At 40.0% G+C, this 24,997-nt stretch overlaps 1 protein-coding gene and 1 pseudogene across 14 annotated transcripts in view; one reads left to right on the top strand and one right to left on the bottom strand.

Moving 5' to 3' along the window:
* ENOX2 (ecto-NOX disulfide-thiol exchanger 2) overlaps positions 1 to 24,997 on the bottom strand; it is a 459,417-nt gene that overhangs the window by 174,400 nt on the left and 260,020 nt on the right. The gene's annotated exons all lie outside the window — the stretch shown is intronic.
* On the top strand, positions 21,691 to 24,919 carry LOC143670911 (NACHT, LRR and PYD domains-containing protein 5 pseudogene; annotated as a pseudogene).

Below are 24,997 nucleotides of genomic sequence, written 5' to 3'. Positions count from 1 at the left end.
AGCGCACCCCAAAGAGATTAGACCCAAATAGGCGTTCTCCAAGACACTTACTAGTTAGAATGTCAGAGGTCAAAGAGAAAGAGAGGATCTTGAAAGCAGCGAGAGAGAAGCAATCCATCACATACAAGGGAAACCCAATAAGACTATGCGTAGATTTCTCAGCAGAAACCATGGAAGCTAGAAGACAGTGGGATGATATATTTAAGTTACTAAAAGAGAAAAACTGCCAACCAAGACTCCTATATCCAGCAAAATTGTCCTTCAAAAATGAGGGAGAAATTAAAACATTCTCAGACAAAAAGTCACTGAGAGAATTTGTGACCAAGAAACCAGCTCTGCAAGAAATACTAAAGGGAGCACTAGAGTCAGATACGAAAAGACAGAAGAGAGAGGTATGGAGAAGAGTGTAGAAAGAAGGAAAGTCAGATATGATATATATAATACAAAAGGCAAAATGGCAGAGGAAAATATTATCCAAACAATAATAACTCTAAATGTTAATGGATTGAATTCCCCAATCAAAAGACATAGACTGGCAGAATGGATTAAAAAACAGGATCCTTCTATATGCTGTCTACAGGAAACACATCTTAGACCCAAAGATAAACATAGGTTGAAAGTGAAAGGTTGGGAAAAGATATTTCATGCAAATAACAACCAGAAAAGAGCAGGAGTAGCTATACTAATATCCAACAAATTAGACTTCAAATGTAAAACAGTTAAAAGAGACAAAGAAGGACACTATCTACTAATAAAAGGAACAATTAAACAAGAATACATAACAATCATGAATATTTACGCACCGAACCAGAATGCCCCAAAATACATGAGGAATACACTGCAAACACTGAAAGGGGAAATAGACACATATACCATAATAGTTGGAGACTTCAATTCACCACTCTCATCAATGGACAGAACATCTAGACAGAGGATCAATAAAGAAATAGAGAATCTGAATATTACTATAAATGAGCTAGACTTAACAGACATTTATAGGACATTACATTCCACAACAGCAGGATACACCTTTTTATTCAAGTGCTCATGGATCATTCTCAAAGATAGACCATATGATGGGTCACAAAGCAAGTCTTAAAAAATTTAAAAAGATTGAAATTATACACAACACTTTCTCGGATCTTAAAGGAATGAAGTTGGAAATCAATAATAGGCGGAGTGCCAGAAAATTCACAAATACATGGAGGCTCAACAACACACTCTTAAACAACAAGTGGGTCAAAGAAGAAATTACAAGAGAAATTAGTAAATACCTAGAGACAAATGAAAATGAAAACACAACATATCAAAACTTATGGGACGCAGCAAAGGCAGTGCTAAGAGGGAAATTTATTGCCCTAAATGCCTTTATCAGAAAAGAAGAAAAGGCAAAAATGCAGGAATTAACTGTCCACTTGGAAGAACTGGAGAAAGAACAGTAAACTAATCCCAAAGCAAGCAAAAGGAAAGAAATAACAAAGATTAGAGCACAAATAAATGAAATTGAAAACATGAAAACAATAGAGAAAATCAATAAGACCAGAAGTTGGTTCTATGAGAAAATCAATAAGATTGATGGGCCCTTAGCAAGATTGACAAAAAGAAGAAGAGAGAGGATGCAAATAAATAAGATCAGAAATGGAAGAGGAGACATAACTACTGACCCCACAGAAATAAAGGAGGTAATAACAGGATACTATGAACAACTTTACGCCAATAAATACAACAATTTAGATGAAATGGATGGGTTCCTGGAAAGACATGAACAACCAACTTTGACTCAAGAAGAAATAGATGACCTCAACAAACCAATCACAAGTAAAGAAATTGAATTAGTCATTCAAAAGCTTCCTAAAAAGAAAAGTCCAGGACCAGACGGCTTCACATCTGAATTCTATCAAACATTCCAGAAAGAATTAGTACCAACTCTCCTCAAACTCTTCAAAAAAATCGAAGTGGAGGAAAACTACCTAATTCATTTTACGAAGCCAACATCACCCTCATACCAAAACCAGGCAAAGATATTACAAAAAAAGAAAACTACAGACCAATCTCTCTAATGAATAGATGCAAAAATCCTCAATAAAATTCTAGCAAATCGTATCCAACAACACATTAAAAGAATTATACATCATGACCAAGTAGGATTCATCCCAGGTATGCAAGGATGGTTCAACATAAGAAAATCAATTAATGTAATACACCATATCAACAAATCAAAGCAGAAAAATCACATGATCATCTCAATTGATGCAGAGAAGGCATTTGACAAGATTCAACATCCTTTCCTGTTGAAAACACTTCAAAAGATAGGAATACAAGGGAACTTCCTTAAAATGATAGAGGGAATATATGAAAAACCCACAGCTAATATCATTCTCAATGGGGAAAAATTGAAAACTTTCCCCCTAAGATCAGGAACAAGACAAGGATGTCCACTATCACCACTATTATTCAACATTGTGTTGGAGGTTCTAGCCAGAGCAATTAGACAAGAAAAAGAAATACAAGGCATCAAAATTGGAAAGGAAGAAGTAAAACTATCACTGTTCGCAGACGATATGATACTATATGTCGAAAACCCGGAAAAATCCACAACAGAACTACTAGAGCTAATAAATGAGTACAGCAAAGTAGCAGGTTACAAGATCAACATTCAAAAATCTGTAGCATTTTTATACACTAGTAATGAACAAGCTGAGGGGGAAATCAAGAAACAAATCCCATTTACAATTGCAACTAAAAGAATGAAATACCTAGAAATAAATTTAACTAAAGAGACAAAAAACCTATATAAAGAAAACTACAAAAAACTGCTAAAAGAAATCATAGAAAACCTAAATAGATGGAAGGGCATACCGTGTTCATGGATTGGAAGACTAAATATAGTTAACATGTCAATCCTACCTAAATTGATCTATAGATTCAATGCAATACCAATCAAAATCCCAACAACTTATTTTTCAGGAATAGAAAAACCAATAAGCAAATTTATCTGGAAGGGCAGGGTGCCCCGAATTGCTAAAAACATCTTGAGGAAAAAAAACGAAGCTGGAGGTCTCACGCTGCCTGACTTTAAGACATATTATGAAGCCACAGTGGTCAAAACAGCATGGTATTGGCATAAAGATAGATATATCGACCAATGGAATCGAATAGAGTGCTCAGATACAGACCCTCTCATCTACAGACATTTGATCTTTGATAAGGCCGTCAAGCCAACTCACCTGGGACAGAACAGTCTCTTCAATAAATGGTGCCTAGAGAACTGGATATCCATATGCAAAAGAATGAAAGAAGACCCATATCTCACACCCTATACAAAAGTTAATTCAAAATGGATCAAAGATCTAAACATTAGGTCTAAGACCATAAAACAGTTAGAGGAAAATGTAGGGAGATATCTTATGAAACTTACAATTGGAGGCGGTTTTATGGACCTTAAACCTAAAGCAAGAGCACTGAAGAAGGAAATAAATAAATGGGAGCTCCTCAAAATTAAACACTTTTGTGCATCAAAGAACTTCATCAAGAAAGTAGAAAGACAGCCTACACAATGGGAGATAATATTTGGATATCACATATCAGATAAAGGTCTAGTATCCAGAATTTATAAAGAGATTGTTCAACTCAACAACAAAAAGACAGCCAACCCAATTACAAAATGGGAAAAAGACTTGAACAGACACCTATCAGAAGAGGAAATACAAATGGGCAAAAGGCACATGAAGAGATGCTCAATGTCCCTGGCCATTAGAGAAATGCAAATCAAAACCACAATGAGATATCATCTCACACCCACCTGAATGGCCATTATCAACAAAACAGAAAATGACAAGTGCTGGAGAGGATGCGGAGAAAGAGGCACACTTATCCACTGTTGGTGGGAATGTCAAATGGTGCAACCACTGTGGAAGGCAGTTTGGCGGTTCCTCAAAAAGCTGAATATAGAATTGCCATACGACCCAGCAATACCATTGCTAGGTATCTACTCAAAGGACTTAAGGGCAAAGACACAAACGGACATTTGCACACCAATGTTTATAGCAGCGTTATTTACAATTGCAAAGAGATGGAAACATCCAAAATGTCCATCAACAGAAGAGTGGCTAAACAAACTGTGGTATATACATACGATGGAATATTATGCAGCTTTAAGACAGGATAAACTTATGAAGCATGTAATAACATGGATGGACCTAGAGAACATTATGCTGAGTGAGTCTAGCCAAAAACTAAAGGACAAATACTGTATGGTCCCACTGATGTGAACCGACATTCGAGAATAAACTTGGAATATGTCATTGGTAACAGAGTCCAGCAGGAGGGAGAAACAGCGTAAGATAATGGGTAATTGGAGCTGAAGAGAGACAGACTGTGCAATAGGACTAGATACAAAAACTCAAAAATGGACAGCACAATAATACCTAATTGTAAAGTAATCATGTTAAAACACTGAATGAAGCTGCATCTAAGCTATAGGCTTTGTTTGTTTGTTTGTTTTTTTTTGTTTGTTTGTTTTTTTACTATTATTATTACTTTTATTTCTTTTCTCCATATTAACATTTTATATCTTTGTCTGGTGTGTCGCTAGTTCTTCTAAACCGATGCAAATATACTAAGAAATGATGATCATGCATCTATGTGATGATGTTAAGAATTACTGATTGCATATGTAGAATGGTAGGATTTCTAAATGTTGGGTTAATTTCTTTTTTTTTCCGTTAATTAATAAAAAAAAAATAGGCACATGTAAAAAAACAGAAAACTTATGTATCAAAATGTTAATATAGTGGTTCACTCTGGGTATTGTGATTGTGAACAATTTTTACATTTTTCTTTACAACTTTCTTTAATGTCTGAACTTTAGAAAAATAAGCATGCACAGCAAATTAATTTTTGTTTAAAAAATACTTGGGGATCTCAGTTATATAATGCTTACAAACTGCTTTTATATGATATTACAATTCAAGGGGCCTTTATATTTCAATTCAAGCCCCAGTTTTTGACCCAGAGCAGGTGCTGGCAAAATTTTCTGTAAAGGGTCATACAGTAAATATTTCACGCTTTGTAGGCCATATACAGTCTCTGTCATAACTACTCTACTCTGCTCTTGTAGCACTAAAGCAGCCATAGACTATTAATACATAAATTAATGGGTGAGGCCATGTGCCAATAAAACTTCATTTACCAAAACAGGTGGAGGGCAAGATTTGGGTAGCATGCTGTGGTTTGCAGACCCGTGCTCTAGAGTGCTCAAGAGAGGAGGCTGAAATACCATATGCCTTGAGAGTTAAGCTGGCTGCTCTTCTGTCCTGATTCAATGCAGGTTATATTACTGGTTACTGCTCTCCAAAGAGAAGGTCAAAATGGCTTTGAGACAGCAATGGAATTTCCCATATTTTGCTACTTGGTTTGAGAATTTTCCTACTCCATACTGGGACCATGCTTTTCTGAGCCATCTTGCTAGAGTGAACTCCAGCCATTGGGATAGAGGCCGCTAAATGACTCAAAAGGATCGAACAATTCTCAACTAAGCAACTGAGTGACCTTAGCTAGATCCAAAAAGCCCAAAGGAAATCAGTGCTGTCTCTAGCCTACCAGTATTAACATACTCCATAAAACAGTTTTCTGAGGAGAAGGATTATTATACTCTGCCACAGGAAAGCATTTAAGGAGTCTTAAAGTGTTCAACAATAGCCTAATTTAGGAGTTTGAAAGGCTTAGATAGCTGAGGAAAATGCATATGAATAAAAAAAGGATGTCCTACCTGAAAATGGTCAAGACACTCCTAAGTCGTGGAAAGTATCTCTGGACTCCAGAAACAGCAGTGGAAGGAGATTAACTGCTTGGATTTAACCATTCTTCTTTCTCCTTTACCTTAAGTTACAATCAGGGGTGCAGTTTCTTGAAACTGTTTACTTGATAAGTCCTCTTTGTAAAGACTATTTTATACCCCCTCTTTTCTCTTCAAAGTAGTGAGGATTAAAGTGCTGCATGTGTGCACACACTGAGACATACACACCCTGCTGAAATGCTTCCAAATGACACAGCTTCCAGAGCACCCTGTACCTGCCATTTAAAATATCATTAGTCCACTTGTAGTATTCTGGCCACTCGAAGGAAGTCACATAAGAATAGAATGTTCTAGATATAGGACCAAGGGGACCAGACTCAGCTACTTAGGATTTGGAGCTAGAGAGGAACCAAATATCCTGAACTACTAACCTGTGAAACTCTGACATACAACACCAAAATTTTACTGGTAGAATGTCAGAACTAGAAGGCAGTTGAGGGCACCTGCGCAGCAGTCCCCCATAAAAAGCTGTCTTGGAGAGTGAGGGTGGTCTGAGATGGGCTAAGGTGGGCAAAAGGAGGGGAAGTAGGAAAAGGTCTTCAAGAACCAAAAAAGTTCAGAGGACAGTGATTCAAAGGTTCAAAAGGGGATGTGATATGGAGTCCAGGTGCTGGGTAAAGTAATTGCAACCCAAGGTGGAAAGAGAGAACCAGAAAGGGAACACAGATATGCTGTTAGTATTGTGGTTTCCATTTGACTGAGGTAGGTTAAGTGACTTGTTCAAGGTCCCAGTCAATTATCTTGAAATGTAAATTCACTCTTTTGGTTTCCACTCCGATGTTATATCTTAGCATGCCACCCAGCCGCTTGTGGAGCTTGTGTGTGTTTATTTTCCTGAAGATTTAAACAACCTAGAGATACTATGCAGTGTGTGGGTATGAAATGATTGCCTGCCTCCTCTGTGGAGATGCCAGAAGTTTGAAAGTGGGCAAACTGATTGCTGTAAAATCTGCAAGTGCCTGATTCTAAATAAATGAGGCTGGGCCATTCCAGCTGCTCCTGGCTAGTGGCTTGGAGGCAGGTTTTCCAATTTAGAGAATGACACTAAAATTGCTAACACTGCTTCAAAAGTTAAAAATGTTGAATTTAAATGAACTGATGTTGAGGAAAGTGCAGTGAACAAGAACAATGGAGGCTTGGAAAAACTTGACTTCAAGTACCAGCTGTCAGTAAAATTTAATGAGAGAACTTGCCTAAGTCACTTCCTTTCTCTGTATGTTAATTTTCTCATCTGTAAAATGAGGGGGTTGGATGTGATAATCTCTAAGGGATCTTTCACCACCAACATTTTATGAGTCTATAGTTCTTGGTGAGATTTTCCTTCTGACATTTATTTGCAAGGACCATTCTGCCATCTACACAATTTAAGTTTTTAGCAAATCACAGATGGTCTTAAGTAAAATCTCGCCCCTGAAAAGAGGAAAAGAACAGGATGTTTGTGCTGAAACGGCTCATGTCAGGTATGATCTTTTTAATTTAGAGCAGCTCTCTAGTGGTTAATTAACTCACCCCATGGGCAGCACAGCTAGCAAATACTATTACAAAAGTCCCCAACTGTGCAGCTTAGGAGAACTGCCCTATTACTAGTGAAAACAAAGTGTTTTTCTCTTTGTGGTCACACTGATTAATTTTTAGATCAAGAACATATGATTCTATCACTGAAAGAATCCTGGCCAACTCACAGATACCCTGTGCCAAGTCTAATACTTGCCTTGAGAACTAAGCTGGAGTCCCTTCCACAGGGAAGGGATGGAATTACTTCTAAATTACTGATAAAAGTGATTCTCTTTTCTAGACAATTTTAAAAATGCTTAGAAAATAGTCATTATAATAGCCCATTTTTGCATAGTGCTCTACGTTTTACAACACATGCCAATAAATAAATTTTCCACTTATATTTTCTTAACACCCACTGAGGTGAGGAGAGTGGGTATAATTATCCCTATTTAGTTGATAAGAAAACTAGGACTCAGAGAAGTTAATGACTTGTCCCAGGTCACAGAGTGAAGGGGCAGAGCTGAGAATAGAATCCACATCTTGACTGGGTTCAATAACTCATCAATACACTCATTCAAATGGCCTGTTACTCTAATTGTTAGATGTTGTGAGGAGTGCAAGTTAAAAGATCAGAGATTTTAGTGCTGTTGTCTGGATATTACAGAGTATTTTTGTAATCATTTGAAGACCTCTAACATATGTTTACTTTCTCGTAATGAAATCAGTAGCAAGGAGAATTCTTTCGGAGATAAGCATTTTATACAATGAATTCAATTAATCATTATGTATCTACTAGAGTCAAAGTAAATATTTATTGAAACATCTATAAAACAGACCCTATGCACGGTGCTGTTGGAGATATACCAAAATGTAAAATGCAACTCTTGATGTTACAAGATTCATAAACACTGAATAGTGTATTACCAAGTGCTAAATATTTTAGTTCCAACAATAAGTGCTAAGGAAGAATGGTAAAAGGAGATGTCAGTAAGGGAAGGCTTAAGGAAAAATGGAATTGAATCAAGCACTTAAGGGATGGGTTAAATTTTATTGTCAGAGAGGAAGATGAGGATTATTCTAGGTTCAATGGGAAGTAATTGGTACAGAAAGAGGACAGCATGAGATAACCAAAGGGGTGAATACATATGAGATTGCACACCTGTGAGGATACTTACCTGAGTGGAGAGCAGTGGGTGTCTAGTAGAGCCACAATTCACCCTAGGTGCTCAAGTGGATGGGAGTTTGCTTTTCACAGCATTCTATTCATCCATAAATAAAATGGCACTGAAGGCACACACTGCCTTGGGCTGTGGAATCAGACAGACCTGGGATTGAGTCCCAGCTTTACACTTACTTGCTGTGGGTATTGCTTTGGGTTAATTATTTAACCTTTTAGGGCTCAGTTTTATCTTCTGTAAAACGGGGCTGTGATGAGGAGCTTATGATATAATGCCCATCAGTTTTCAGCAAATTGCTGGCACATGGTAAGTACTTAGTAAATGGGAACTATAATAAAGGTAAATTATTGAAAGGGACTTAATTAAAAATATATTTCTGGTCCAAATACTTGCTTTAATTTTTTTTCAAATTTTGATTAAAAAGCACGATAGGACTTCCGGAAGATGGCCGACTAGAGCAGCTTGAAATTAGCCCTGCTCCACGGAAAAGTTAGAGAAGGGACAGGAGGGTGACTGAGGCAGCAGTTTGGGAGTGCGGCTTACCTGGGATAGCCTTCTGCACCACATGTGGAAGCCCTGGTTGTAGAGGCCGAGGAACTGAGAAGCAGAAAGCTGGAGCCTGGTGTGGAGGAACGGAGCAGCAGAGCCCATGGAAGTGCACCGACAGGTACACGGGACTAGGAAGTAAGCCAGGCTGTGTTCCTTGGGCATGCTACCCTCACCAGTGCAGCCGCGTGACCGGCAACTCACCCCACACCCCATGCACCTGAATCCCCTCATCTGCACCTATAACCCGCGCTCCAGGTGCCTCCACCCCACCAGCCCCAGTGCACTTGCCTGCCCCCCACCCCCACCCCAAGTGCAGCCCAACTCATCTGTCCTGCACCCCTCCCAAGCACTACCTAACCCTAAGGCTGTTGCCAGCACATAAAGGCTGTGGGACTAACCTTCATACCTAGGTTATCCCCGCCTGCCCCTACCCATAGTGTTGCACAGCCTCACCCGCCCTCCTTGACGTCAGCGCATCCGTTTAAAGCACTCCTAGGCCCATGCATTAGCATGGGCCCCCAATCATGTCATTCAGCTCTGGGAACTGCACGTTATAACAGTGCTAAAACTGTGCATGTGCACAGCCCTCAGCCTCATTTCCCAGCTCTGAGAAAGTACCAACCTGCACAGAAGGGTCACATCTGCCCCCAATCCACAAAGTCATAATGCCAACAAGCTACCATAGCTCTACACATGCACACAAAGGGCCCTGTGCCTTCAACCAGCGCACACTAGGGTGTAACTAGGGTTACGTCCCCCAGACTGGTGCACCCGCACAGCTACATCCTTTCTGGTCATTGGGTGCCCACGTTCACAAGTACCAACCAGCATAACATCCCCAACCTGCACCCATACTGCCCTCAAACAAATCACCATACTGAGTGATCCACCCCGTGCTCTGTTCCTGCTGTACAACCATCCGCAAACACAAGGCCTTAGACTATTGAAAGAAATCAACTTCGAAAGTAAATCAAGATATCTACATGCAACGAAGACAGCAGAAGATCAAAAAACATATCACAATGCAGACAAAGTCTTGCCTAATGACCAAGTTAAACACCTAAGGAGACACAGACATTGGCACAACTAATCAAAGATGTTCATACAACTCTACTTAATAAAATAAGTGGGATAGCAAATGACATAAAGGAGATCAAGAAGACGGTAGAAGAGCACAAAGAGGAATTTGAAAGAATAAATAGAGAAACAGTGGAAATCATGGAGATTAAAGACACTGTTGACCAAATAAAAAACATACTAGAGGCACAAAACACCAGAGTTGAAGAGACAGAAGAAAGAATAAGTGATACAGAGGACAGGATAATTGACTTCGAAGACTCAAAACAGGAAATGGCAAAAAAGATGGAAAAAATTCAATGGGAACTCAGGGAAATGATAGACAAAACAAAGCACACAAATATAAGAATCATTTGGTGTCCCAGAAGGAAAAGAGAGGAGTAAAGGGCTAGGAAGAGTAGTTGAGGATATAATGGGGGAAAACTTCCCAACCCTCATAAAGTACATATATATACAAGTCAAAGAAGCCCAAAGATCTCCAAACAGAATAAATCAACATAGGCCGTCCCCAAGATACATACTAATCAGTCTGTCAAACATTGAAGAGAAGCAGAAAATCCTGAAAGCAGTAAGAGAAAAACAATATACTACATACAAGGAAAACCACATAAGATTGTGTTCAGACTATTCAATTACCACCCTGGAGGTGAGATGGCAATGGTATGATATATTCAAGCTCCTGAAAGAGAAAGACTTCCAGCTAAGAATTCTGTACCCAGGTGAATTGTACAGTAAAATTGAGGGAGAGACTAAAGCTTGCATAGACAAAGAAGTCCTGAAAGGATTCATCAACAAGAAATTGGGCCTACAAGAAATACTAAAAGGAGTTCTGCCAGATGAAGAAAAAAGACAGAAGAAGGAGGTCTGGAAGAGGGTACAGAATTTAAGAGTACCACTAAGGGTAATTTAAAGAATACAAAGAGAAAGAGGGAAAGAATATATAGATCTGACAAATAAAATAAAAAAGATAAGATGGTAGAATCAAGCAAAGCCTTTTCAGTAATAACTTTGTTAATGGACTAAACTTAGCAATTAAAAGATACAGATTAGCAGAATAGATTAAGAAACATAATCCAGCTATATGCTGCTTACAACAGATTCCTCTTAGACACAAGGATACAAATACATTGAAAGTGAAAGGATGGAAAAAGATCTTCCATGCAAACTGTAACCAAAAGAAAGTAGTAGTAGCTATACTAATATCAGACAAAATAAACTTTAAATGTAAAGACATCATAAGAGACAAAGAAGGACACAATATACTAATTAAAGGGTCAATTCACCAAGAAGATATAAAATCATAAATGTTTATGCTCCCAATCAAGGAGCTCCAAAGTACATGAGACAGACATTGGCAAAACTGAAGGGAGGGACTGATGTTTCAATAATAATAGTAGAAGACTTCAATACACCATTCTCCTCTATAGATAGAACAACCAGACAGAAGATCAACAAGGAGTTAGAGAAGTTAAATAACTTGATAAATGAATTAGACCTAACAGACATATATAGGTCATTGCACCACAAAGTACAAGGTTAAACATTCTTCTCTAGTGTTCACGGAAACATTCTCCAGGATAGATCATATGCTGGGGTACAAAACAGGTCTTTATAAATTTAAAAATATTGAAATTATTCAAAGCACTTTCTCTGATCACAGTGGAATGAAGCTGGATCTCAATATCCACTACAGAATGAGAACATTCGCAAATATATGGAGATTAAATAATACACTCTTAAACAACCAGTGGGTCAAAGAAGAAATTGTTAGAGAAATCAGCAGCTATCTGGAGATGAATGAAAATGAGAATACAACTTATCAGAACTTATGAGATGCAGCAAAGGCTGTGCTGAGAGGGAAATTTATTTCCTTAAATGCCTATATTTAAAAAAAAAGAAAGAGCAAAAATCGAATACTTAACAGCAAACTTGGAGTAACTTGAGAAAGAACAGCAAACTAACCCCAAAGCAAATAGGAGAAGGGAAATAACAAGGATTAAAGCAGAGATAAATGAATGGGAGAACAAAAGAACAATGGAAAGAATCAATAAACCCAAAAGTTGGTTGTTTGAGAAAATCAATAAAATTGATGAGCCACTAGCAAGACTGACAAAGAAAAAAAGAGAGAGGATGCAAATAAACAAAATTAGAAATGAGAAGGGGTGTGTTATCACAGACCCTGAAGAAATAAAAGAAATCATAAGAGGATACTATGAACAACTATATGCCAACAAACTAGACAACTTAGATGAAATAGACAAATTCCTGGAGACACACGAAGAAGCTAGACTGACTCAGGAAGAAACAGAAGATCTCAACAAACCAATCACAAGTAAAGAGACTAAATTGGTCATCAAAAATCTTCCTACAAAGAAAAGCTCAGGGCCAGACAGCTTCACAGGGGAATTTTATCATACATTTCAGAAAGAAGTAACACCAATCCTGCTCAAATTTTTCCAAAAAATTGAGGAAAAAGGAACTCTATCAACTCATTTCATTTAGGTAATATCATTTTAATACCAAAACTGGGTAAAGGCGCTACAAGAAAGGAAAACTACAGGCCAGTGTCCCAAATGAACATAGATGAAAAAATTCTCAATAAAATATTAGCAAATCAAATCTAACAACACATAAAAAGAATTATACACCATGATCAAGTGGGGTTTATAACAGGAATGCAAGGATGGTTCAGTGAAAGAAAATCAATTAATGTATTATAGCACATTAACAAATCAAAAGGGAAAAATCACAAGATCATCTCAATTGATGCTGCAAAAGCATTTGACAAAATTTGACATCTTTTTCTGATAAAAACACTCCAAAAGATAGGAGTCAAAGGTAAGTACCTCAATATGATAAAAGGAATACATGAAAAACCAATACCCAGCATTGTACTCAATAGAGAGAGACTGAAAGCCTTCCCCCTAAGAACAGGTACAAGACAAGATGCCCACTGTCAGCACTATTATTCAACATTGTGCTAGAAGTTCTAGCTAGAGCAATCAGGTAGGACAAAGAAATCAAAGGCATCCAAATTGGAAAGGAAGAAGTAAAACTCATTATTTACAGATGACATGATACTATACTTGGAAGATCCTGAAAAATCTACAGCAAAGTCACTTGAGCTAATAAACAAATTCAGCAAGGTGGTGGGGTGTAAAATTAATGTGCAAAAATCCGTAACATTTCTATATACAAGCAATGACCTAGCTGAGGAGTCAGTTAAGGAAAAAATTCCATTCAAAATAGCAACTAAAAGAATCAAATACTTAGGAATGAATTTAACTAGGGATGTAAAGGACTTGTACACAAAAAAACTACATAACATTGCTAAAAGAAATCAAAGGCAATCTAAATAGGTGGGAAGACATTCCCTGCTCATGGATAGGAAGGCTAAATATAGTTAAGATATCAATTCTCCCCAAATTGATCTACAGATTCAACACAGTGCCAATCAAAATTCCAACAACCTCCTTTGAAGATTTGGAAAAGCTAACTACAAAATTCATCTGTAAGGGAAAGAGACCCTGAATAGCTAAAAGCATCCCACAAAAGATGAACAGGGAGGTCCCTGACTTTAAAACCTATTGTAAAGCAACAGTGGTCAAAACAGCATGGTACTGGCACAAAGACAGAAGCATTGACCAACGTAATCTAATTGTGAGTGCAGAAATAGATCACCAAATCCATGGTAAACTGATTTTTGACAAGGCCCCCAAATCCTCTGAACTAGAACAAAATAGTCTTTTCAATAATTTGGCATGAAAGAACTGGATATCAGTAGTCAAAAGAATGAAAGAGGATCCCTATCTTACACCCCACACAAAAATTAGCTCAAACTGGGACAAACCCCTAAATATCAGAACTAGCACCATAAAGCTTCTAGAAGAAAATGTAGGGAAACATCTTCAAGACCTAGTAATAGGAGGTAGCTTCCTAAACTTCACACTCAAACCACAGCAACAAAAGAAAAAATAGATAAATGGGAACTCCTCAAAATCAAATGCTTCTGCACCTCAAAAGACTTTGTCAAAAAGGTGAAAAGGCAGCCAACTCAATGGGAGAAAATATTCAGAAATCACATATTGGATAAAGGTTTGATTTACTGCATTTACAAAGAAATAATACAACTCAACAACAAAAGAATAAACAATCCAAGTATATAACGGGCTAAAGATATGAATAGGTTTTTTCTGAAAAGCAAATGCAGATGGCTCACAAATGCACATGAAGAGATGCTCATTTTCACTGGCTATAAGGGAAATCCTGATCAAGACTACAATGAGATACCCCCTTACATCTATAAGAATGGCTGCTATTAACAATCAGGAAACTATAAATGTTAGAGAGGATTTGGAGAAACTGGGACACTTATGCAGTGCTGGTGGGAACGTACAATGGTGCAGCCACTATGGAAGATTGTTTGGCGGTTCCTTAGTAAACTAAATATTGAGCTAACCTATGACCCAGCAAGAGCACTACTTGGTATATACCCAGAAGAGCTGAAAACAACAACACAAACAGACATTTGCACACAGATGTTCATAGCAACTTTCTTAACAATTGCAAAAAGATGGAAGCAAACCAAATGCCCATCAACAGATGAGTGGATTAACAAAATGTGGTATATATATATGATGGAATATGATACAGCAGTAAGCAAAATGACATCCTGAGTACATGACAAGATGGATGAGCCTTGAGGACACAATGTTGAGTGAAATTAGCCAGACACAAAATGACAGATACCGTATGATTCCATTTTATGACCAGCATAAAGGTGTAATCAGACTTATAATACAAAATACAGGGGACTTAGAGATACATAGAAACTAGAGATGGGTGAACCATTAGTAATGCGGTTGAACTCCAATGTAAGGGAATAGATAGGAGCAAAGGTGATTCTCTAGTGGCTCTAGAAATAATATTACCGTATGGAAGACGAAAAAGATTGAAAGGGGTTGGATAGACCTATGTGTCCCACTGACTCACACTAGAAATATGAATGAGTTCTTATAAGAATTACTTCAAAGATATGATTCTTGTATAAAGAGTGTTTAAGTCCAGGGTACAGGGGGAAAACTGCCATTGCATGCTGAGTTATGTTCAAAAGGAAACCATCAGCACTACCACAGCAACAGCAGAGGTAAAGAATGGGCTGAGGGACAAGAGTTAAGAGGAGGTTTAGATTTCCTATTTGGTGAGGGTATGTTTATTGGTTTTCTGTCTCTTGGGAACAATGAAATTATCTAAAATTGAGAATGTTGATGGACTGTGGACTTTGGGCCTTCTGCATGATGCCTGATGAATGCAGGTGGCTAAAGGATACACTGATGGAGAAGTAGAATGGAAAACAATGGTGTATACTTATGACCAAAGGCTGTGTTGCTACAAAAAGGGACAATGTCATGATGCATGCAATGATGTGAATGAACATGTGGGACATTTAGTGGGATAAAATAAGACAGAAACAAAAAAGCAGCAGTGGTATGGTCACCTTTAGAAAATGTTTATAAGAGAAAAGAAAACAGGGGTCTAGATTGTAAGCTTTTAGAGCTGACACACTAAGTCCAGAGTGGTGATTATTATTTCTGGATTTTGAGAGGCTGTTTTATATATATAACCTGATATTTAGAGATAAGAACAAAGCCGAACAGGTTGGGGTTAAAGTAATTCAGAACATAGGGTAAGGAAAACAGTGTCTAAATTTTAGAACCACACAGACTCTTTGAGACCAATGGAAGAAAGGTTTATTTGATCTGGAACTGAAATTTTCTGTAGTGCATAACCTAATTCAACCTATCTGTATAGCTCAATTGAACAACTGAAACACCAGGGAGCACAGAATGAGAAAGAGGTCCTTTAATCCTGTATAGATTATTGTAATGCCTGGAAACATCCTAGACTATATTAAGCAGATAATCAAAAAGTATTGGCAAAGTCCCCTGAGGAAGGGGAGAAAGACTATCAGGGAATCCCCTGATACTGTGTCAAACTTTAGGGACACCAAAATCAATAGGCCATGCCCTCGATCATGAGACTTACTCTTGTGAAACTTATGTAGGTAGCATAGAAGCTTAGAGTACCTATAGGCATGCCTAAGAGTTACTTCTGGGGGACCTCTGTTGTCGCTCAGATGTGGCCTCAGTCTCTATAAGCCCAACTCTGCAAGTGAAATCATTGCCCTCACCTCTATATGGGACATAACTTCCAGCAGTGAACATCTCCCTGGCAATGTGGGAGAGGACCTCCAGGGATGATTCTAGACCTGGCACCGTGGGATCAACAATGACATCCTGACTAAATGGGGGAAAAGAAGTGTAATTAATAAAATATCAGTGACAGAGAGAGTTCAAATAGAGTTGAGAGGCTACTCTGGAGGATGCTCTTATGCAAGCTTCAGGTAGACATTGCTACATATCATATACTTCCAACCCCTAACCAGGACCATTCCAGCCAATCCTAAAGAACACCTAAGGCAATATATAAGATTCCACAAGGGTTTCAGGCACTAGCATAACTTGCCAGAAACCTACACCCTCCAGATGTGTCCCTCGTCCAGATAAGTCCTGAAACCTAGCCTAGCTTCTCAAGAAAATCAGATAGCTCCATCTCCCTACCCCATATTAGTGAGAGACCCTTCCAATATAAAAAATTTAGAATTACCATAGCCCAAACAATCCCAATGAGAGGTACAGAAAGATCAAATGTGATGGTGGAATTATACATAGAAGATAGGACTTAACAAATGAATATGAATGCTGAATCATTAAATTGATATCTCTTTTAGTCTCCAGAATTTTAGAGCAGGTAGAAGTAAAAAGCTAAAACTGTGAAATTGTAACCCATGTCAAAGTCTGAAATATGTTCTTCAACTAATTGTGGTGCTGTGCTTGGAAATTTATAGCTTTTTTGTATATATGTTATTGTTCACAAAAAAAAGAAGGAAAAAAAAGTCGACTGTGATGATAAAAAAGTATTTAAGACCTGTAGCCTCCTATATTCTGGAGTAGCTAGAAGGAAAAATAGGAGAGAATCGTATGGTAGCCCATGACAAATTCTGTGATCTATCCTGTAACTACTTTTTGAAGAGTATGTTGAAAACCATTGCTTTTTTTTTATTTCTTTGCTTTGCATATATGTCATAGTACACAATAAAAACGTTTTTAAAAACAGCACATGATAACACACATAGAATGAGCTAGAGCAGGAGTTTGAAGTTGTCCTCCCTGTAACCTGCTGCGCATGATGAGGAATGCTCAGGAAACATCAATCCTTGCTTACCTTTGACCTGCACCCCATCAGTGTGGTAGAGGGAGTGAAGGAATGGAACTTCACTCAGCTATTCTCCCACCTTCCCCAGCTACTCACCAACATCTCCAAGCTGTGTGCCTACATCTCCAAGCTACACATCAACTTCCCCAGTCATTCATCCACCAGCCCTAACTATTCTTTAACATCACCTAGCTATTGGTCTTCATGCCAACCAACTCTAACCAGAGCCCCACCTCTCTAAGTTAATTTCCAACTTCACTAGCTACTCCCCAACCTCACCAAGCTTCTCCCCTTAAAGCCCTTGATACATACCCCAGACTCTAACCTACATCATGAGCTCTCCCAGCTACAAACCTACCTCATCAAAGCAGACCCATGCCATCAGCTACAGCTCTAGCTCACCAGATTACACCCTGACTTCTCCCAAGAACTTGCTTAATGGGCCCAAATATTTGCCCATCTCTCCCAAGTACTCAACTACCAGTCCCACCTATTCACCAACCACCCCAAAACACCAACATTTCCTACATACTCACCACCCTCTCCTATCTATATTTCAACCTCCTCCATCAGCTCCACCTACTCCCCCACCTTCGCCTAAATGTTCTACCTACTTACCCACCACCCCTGGCTATTCACAGACCAGCACCACCTATATCCTCACCAACACATCAGCTTGGAAGACAGTGATGAGAAAACCAAGGGCAAACAGGGCATGGCTGGCTAGGGAGAAGGGTGCCTATGTGGCACTCTGCTGTCCTTGCCTCCCTCGCCACCAGTGTGACCACCTAGTCTAGGCGCCTTGTACATAGCTCCTTATGAGAGAGTTCTTCATTGAAGTTGTGTATCCCATTTATGATGAGGCTTTTTGTCTTGTTTTCTAATTGTGCTTTTTCAGAACCCACCCACCTGTGGTGTTTTCCTTTCTATCCCAACCATGTCATGCCTGTCCCCAAGGAGCCTTCCTTGCCTGTGGCTTGATTAGGGGTAGAGGTGTTTTAAATTCTTAGGGGCAATTCCTGCTCTGGTCATTACATGTGATCGTCAGAAAGGACATAGCTAAAGCTGCCTTTTGTCTGTTACTTTATTTTTTGAAGTTGAAATAAAGTCTACTAATTTTGACCACACAAAACAAAACACGATGACTGCAGTACTGGTGATAGAGTGGGAGATGGTGTTGAACAGGAAAGTTAAGGTCTGATCATGCAGGGCCTTCATGGTTGGTTTGATGAAATTGCTGTGTAGGGAATACATGTGCCTTCTGATACAGGAGAAGAAGCCAGAGGAATTAGCTCAAGGGCACTTAGCAACCTGCTGGCAAAAGTGCCCAAGCCTACAAACTTCTCATCCTTATCTCAATCCATCCATCTAGTTGACACTCTGGGCTCCTCTCATTTTCTCCCTCTCAAGGGTAAAAAAAAAAGTATTGTATGATGGGCACATCTGCTTTCCTTCAAATACTTTCTGCTGGATGGGAAGTTTGGATTAGAATTACATCTTGAAGGCCCTGAGTATATTTAATTCTAATAACAGGTCAGGGGCACCTTAGAAAAGGATCAGATTCATTGAAGAACAATATGAGAAACTCCAGGGAAGTAAATCCCTGATTTGAGTGAAGCAGAAGGCAATCAAAGTTGTCAACAATGATAAGCAACAGAATCCCAGGAAAGAGTAACTGTTACCTGAGCCTAGAAGGTCATGAATGTGGAGCACATTTTCAAAATAGGAGCCCAGGGACATCACTGTAATTACCAACCAATGAGCCCTCCTTACTACCAGGAAAACAGATGGATGCACTAATTAAAGGGAGAGGGAGAGAGAGGCAGAGAACAATGTAATATTTAAATATGAAGAACTCAACAGAGTCAAACTAGCTCTGTTGCTAATAAAGAAAATTATCTTGTTAACCTTGGGTAGCTCTCACCACCCTGAGGAACCTATGCAAATCAACTGTTTTAAAAAAGCATTCAAATATAATTTCCCTTAGTTGAGGGTGAACTACAGCCTTGCTTTTGAAGTAAAGAAATCTTGGAAAACCACTCTCCATGGCCACATGTCCTATATTTCTTATGTTTTTCTCCCTTTCTTTTTCAAAAGGAGGGGAAACAGATTTTTTAAAATGACATTTTACTGAGTTTGGTGACTGTTACTGTTAAAGAATGGCTTATTAAATAGTCAATTGTTCTAGCTTGCTAGCTGCTGGAATGCAATATACCAGAAATGGACTGGCTTTTAAAAAGGGGAATTTAATAAGTTGCAAGTTTATAGTTCTAAGGCTGAGAGAAATGTCCCAATTAAAACAGGTCTATAGATATGTCCAATCTAAGGCATCCAGAGAAAGATTCCTTGGTTCAAGAAGGCCGATGAAGTTCAGGGTTTCTCTCTCAAGTGAGAAGGCACATGGCGAACACAGTTAGGGTTTCTTGCTCATCTGGAAAGGCATGTGGCAAACACGGCATCATCTGATAGCTTTCTCTCCTGGCTTCCTGTTTCATGAAGCTCCCTGGGAGGCGTTTTCCTTCTGCATCTCCAAAGGTCGCTGCCTGGTGGACTCTCTGCTTCTCATAGCTATGTCATTCTCTGCTCTCTCAGAATCGCTTCTTTTCTCCAAAATGTTTCCTCTTTTATAGGATTCCAGTAAACTAATCAAGACCCACCTGGAAGGTGTGGAGACACATCACCACCTAATTCAGCTTAACAACCACTCTTGATTGAGTCACATCTCCTGGGAGATGAACTAATTAAAGTTGCAAACATATAGCACTGAATAGGGATCAGAAGAAAGGCTGCCTTTATAAAATGGGATTAGGATTAAAACATGGCTTTTCTAGGGTACATACGTCCTTTCAAACTGGCACAACAATGTACAAGCACTTAGAAAAATACTGACCAACAAAGCCAGTGTAAGAAATGTCTGATTAAATAAAAATAATTTCCTTTATTTTTATTCTTTTAAAGAGCAATTAAAATGACAGGTTTATAGAGGCTCTTCACAATTGTCTTATGAAAAACAGATGGAAAAATGTAGATCAGATAATAACTTAGCTGAATTCCTAGCTGGTTGTACAATTGTACTCAAACAGTGGCAATGAAAGGATTGAGAACAATTTGGAGGCAGGTCTCTAAGAATTGCTATAGGGCTCTCTACTTTCCCACGTACTATTCCAAGTTTAATCTATGATTTGGATGAAGGTATAACAAGCTTGCTTATTACAACTGTAGATAAGACAAAAGTGGAGAGTATACATAAATCAAAAATAATTGCCACCACCATTTATTGAGTACTTTCTAGGCACTAGAAGTTGCAGCATTAAAATCCTAAAGCTACAGGAAAGAGAGGCTTAGAGAGATTTTAAGTAGCCTGCCCAAGGCTACTCAGCTAGCTAAGTAATAGTGCCAGGATTTAAACACAAATCTGTCTGCTATTAAAGCTCATGTTCTATCTAAAATACTACACTGGTAGCCGCTAATTTACATTGTCTTCACAAACTGAACTGGAATAGGATTCCCCCTAAAGATAGGATAGAGCTTAGCAGAGGCAGGAGGAACTGAGGAAAAAATTCAGATCATATGGTTTGAAGAGAGCTGACTATGGCTTTCCTGAAGAATTAATTGGCGGGGTTAACGTGACATTGAAAACCGACTCTTGGACTAACAAATTGTTGAGAATATTCTGAGCTAGAAGATAATGAATTTCATCACTTGCTTGCTTTATTATTGCATTATCTTTCTTTCTATGAAGAAAGAATGGTTGGAATGATGGGTCCCAAACTAAGAAAATGGAATGTAATATAAGGAAAAAAAGGGTATAACCATAGAAGACTAGAAAGGACAAAATATGACTTCATAGTACCTCATGTGAAAAACACATTGGGGGTTTTGTTTGCAACTCTAATATGAGCCAAAAATTTGAAATTACTTCTGGAAAAGCAGATACCATGTAGGTTGTATTAAGAGAAGAACTAGAACTAGAAGTGGGATCTGAGCTTGGAGCGAACCATTCAAGACACCTGTGGAGACAGATGTACCAGGAGAGACAGGAAGTATAGAAGAAGGAAGGAAAGAGGCAAAGTGAAAGCTTTGGTCCTACTTGTTCCATATCACCAACATTTCTGCTTTTCTACCAAAACTTGACCTCTCCACCTTTCATCAAGATGGAAAACATTAAATTACCCTCCTTTTCCATCTATGGGCTGCAGTGGTGTTTCAAGGAGCTAGACAAGAGTTAAGAAGTTTCAGAGATTCAAGGAATTACTAATGGAAGAAACTTCAGAACTGGTGAAAGGCCACTTTCCACGGTTCGAGGTGATGAATGCCAACACAGAACAGCTGGCATGCCTCTTGCATGAATATTATATAGTATCTCTTGCTTGGGAGGTGACTATTAACATCTTTGAAAAGATGAACCTATCAGAACTCTCTGAGAAAGCAAAGGATGAGATGAAAAAATACACACAGGATGAAAAACTGGAGGATTCTGAACCAATAGGGATTGACCAAGAACCAAACAACGAAGTGATGCCAGAAAGTTTATCAGCTATAGAACAAGATGGTGCGGAACAGCAGATACCATAGAAGAACTAGGCCAACGGAATTACAAGCAACACGTGATTACTAAATTCTCACGGACGTGGACATCACCTTCCGTTCGAAGAATCTGTAACCCACTGGCCACAGACAAAAATTTTGGTGACGCCTTTCACCCAGATGGGTGCAGCTCAGCCTGCACCGTGGTCCTGCATGGAAAATCCGGAACTGGAAAGTCAGTTTTGGCCAGGAGGGTCATGCTGTACTGGGCGCAAGATCAACTTTACAAGGACATGTTCTCCTACATCTTCTTTCTCCATGCCAGAGAGATGCAGTGGCTTGGGGAAGGAAGTTTTGCTGAGCTGATTTCCAGGGAGTGGCCAGACTCCGAGGCTCCAGTGTCAGAGATCATGTCCCAGCCACAGAAGCTCTTGTTCGTCCTGGACAGCTTCGATGACCTGAGCTTCATCATCAAAGATAGTGACGAGAAGATCTGTAGGGACTGGGCTGAGAAGCAGCCGATGTCCGTCCTGATGAGTAGCCTCCTGAAGAAGGCCCTCCTCCCAGAGTGTTCCTTAATGATTACGATCAGAGACGTGGGCTTAGGAAAGCTCAAGTCGGTGATCAGGTCACTCCGGTACCTGTTAGTTGGGGGAATCTCAGTGGAACATAGGATTAAGATGATCTCCGAGCAGATTAAGGATGAGCAACTGAAGTTACAAATCTTAAACTCGGTGATGGATAATGACCAGCTGTTCGATAATTGCCAGGTTTTTGCTGTGTGCTCGATGATCTGCATAGCTCTGCAGGAGGTGGCAAAAAGCGATCTTTCCCCCACTTGCCAAACGCTCACAAGCTTATACACCACTTTCATGTTCCAACAGCTCACCCCACGGGACAAAGTTCAGCGCTGTCTCAACCCCAAAGAAAAAGCCATCTTGAAGGGCCTGTGTCATATGGCTTTGGAGGGAGTGTGGCATATGAAGTTTGTATTTTACAGGGACGACCTGAGTTTTTACAGGCTGGAGGAGTCCGAGCTCTACTCCCTATTTCACATGAAAATCCTTCCCCAGGATATCCTTGACAAGAGATGTTACACCTTCTTTCACCTCAGCTTCCAGGAGTTCTGTGCTGCCTTGTACTATGTCCTAGAGGGAATGGAAGAAGACTGTGATCCATACCACCTATCCATTGGGAATGCAAAGAGCCTGATGGACCTTAAAAGAATTGGCTTTAATCCCCACTTGCTTCAGATGAAGCGGTTCTTGTTCGGCCTCATGAACAAAAAGTCCATGAGGAAATTGGAGGTGCTGCTCGGGTGCCATGTCCCCCTGGTGATCAGGCAGGAGCTTCTGCAATGGGTCTCTCTGTTAGGTAGGCAGGCCAAGGCCACCTTGCCACTAGATGTCCTGGACTCCTTCCACTGCCTTTATGAGACTCAAGATGAAGAGTTTGTTCGCTTGGCATTGGAACCTTTCCAGGAAGTGTGGCTTCCAATCAACCAGCAGATGGACTTGCTCATGTCTTCTTTCTGTTTCCAGTATTGTCAGCATTTGCAGAAAATTCGACTGAGTGTCAAAGAGATCTTCTCGAAGGATGAGATCATTGAGACCCAGCACGTGAACCCCAATGGGTCACAGGGGAAGACCCTCATCACCAAGTGGTGGTAGAAGTTCTGCTTCGTGCTCAGCACCCTGTTAAACCTGAGACTCCTGGACCTGAGCTGCAGCATCCTGAATGAATGGGCCATGAAGACCCTCTGCACCAAGCTGAGGCTTCCAGTCTGCAAAATAAAGACCCTCATCCTTAAAGATGCACAGATAACCCTCGGTCTTCAACATCTCTGGACCACCCTAATTACCAACCGTAATCTAAAATACCTCAACCTGGAAAGCACCCACCTGAAAGACAGAGACATAGAGGCTGCGTGCACAGCCCTAAAACACCACAACTGCTTGCTGGAGGCTTTGAGGTTGAATTCCTGTGGACTAACACAAAGCAGTTGTCTGATGATCGCCAAAGCCCTTATTATGTGCACCAGCCTAAAATCCCTCAGCCTGACAGGAAATAACGTGACAGACAAGGGGCTATGGCCTCTCTGTGAGGCTCTGAAGTACCCAACTTGCAACCTGCAGAAGCTGGCGTTGGGGCACTGTGGTCTCAAAGAATCCAGCTGCCAGAATTTGGCCATTGTCTTCATCATCAACCAGAACCTGACTCGCCTCTACCTGGCCGGCAACAACCTGGGGAATGACGGCGTGAACGCCTTGTGTCGATTTCTAAAACATCCCAGCTGTTATCTCCAGAGGCTGATACTTAATCAGTGCAACCTGCAAGCAGCTAGTGCGGTTTTCTTGCATTTGCACTTATAAGCAACAGGAGTCTGACGCACTTGAGCCTTAGCCAGAACACCCTGCAAGACGACGGGGTAAAGCTTCTGTGTGAGGTCATGAGGGAACCATACTGTCGCCTCCAGGACCTAGAGCTGGTGAGCTGCTGCCTCAGCTCTGCTTGCTGCGAGAGTCTGCCCTCAGTGATCAGGAGAAGCAACTACCTGAGGAGCCTGGACCTGGCGTCCAACGAGCTGGGTGACAAGGGTGCCATCCGGCTGTGCGAGGGCTTGAAACAAGAGAGCACCTTCCTGAGGAGACTCGGGCTGGAGGCGTGTGGACTGACCTCTGACAGCTGCGAGGCACTGTCCTCTGCCCTCTGCCGCAACCGGAGCCTCAGCAGCTTAAACCTGAATCAGAACAACTTCGGCACTACTGGGACCACCAAGCTGTGCGTGGCCTTCGGAAGCCCCACATCTAATCTAAAAACTGTAGGGATGTGGAAAGTGCTATTTACCACCCAACAAAAACGTCTGCTGGAAGAGGTGAGGAGGACCAAGCCCAGCTTCATCATTGATGAAAACTGGTATGCTCTGGATGAAGATGACCGGTATTGGTGGCAAAACTAAAGACATGACCACTCTCCCGCCCACGCCAGCTCTGTCAGAGGAACTTTGAAGCTATTTTCTCCTGGCCAGCTGTGCCCA

The sequence above is a fragment of the Tamandua tetradactyla genome, chromosome X, assembly GCF_023851605.1.
Source record: "Tamandua tetradactyla isolate mTamTet1 chromosome X, mTamTet1.pri, whole genome shotgun sequence".
NCBI lineage: Eukaryota > Metazoa > Chordata > Mammalia > Pilosa > Myrmecophagidae > Tamandua > Tamandua tetradactyla.
The sequence above is the reverse complement of the archived record's forward strand: the minus strand, read 5'-3'. Positions and strand labels throughout refer to the sequence as shown.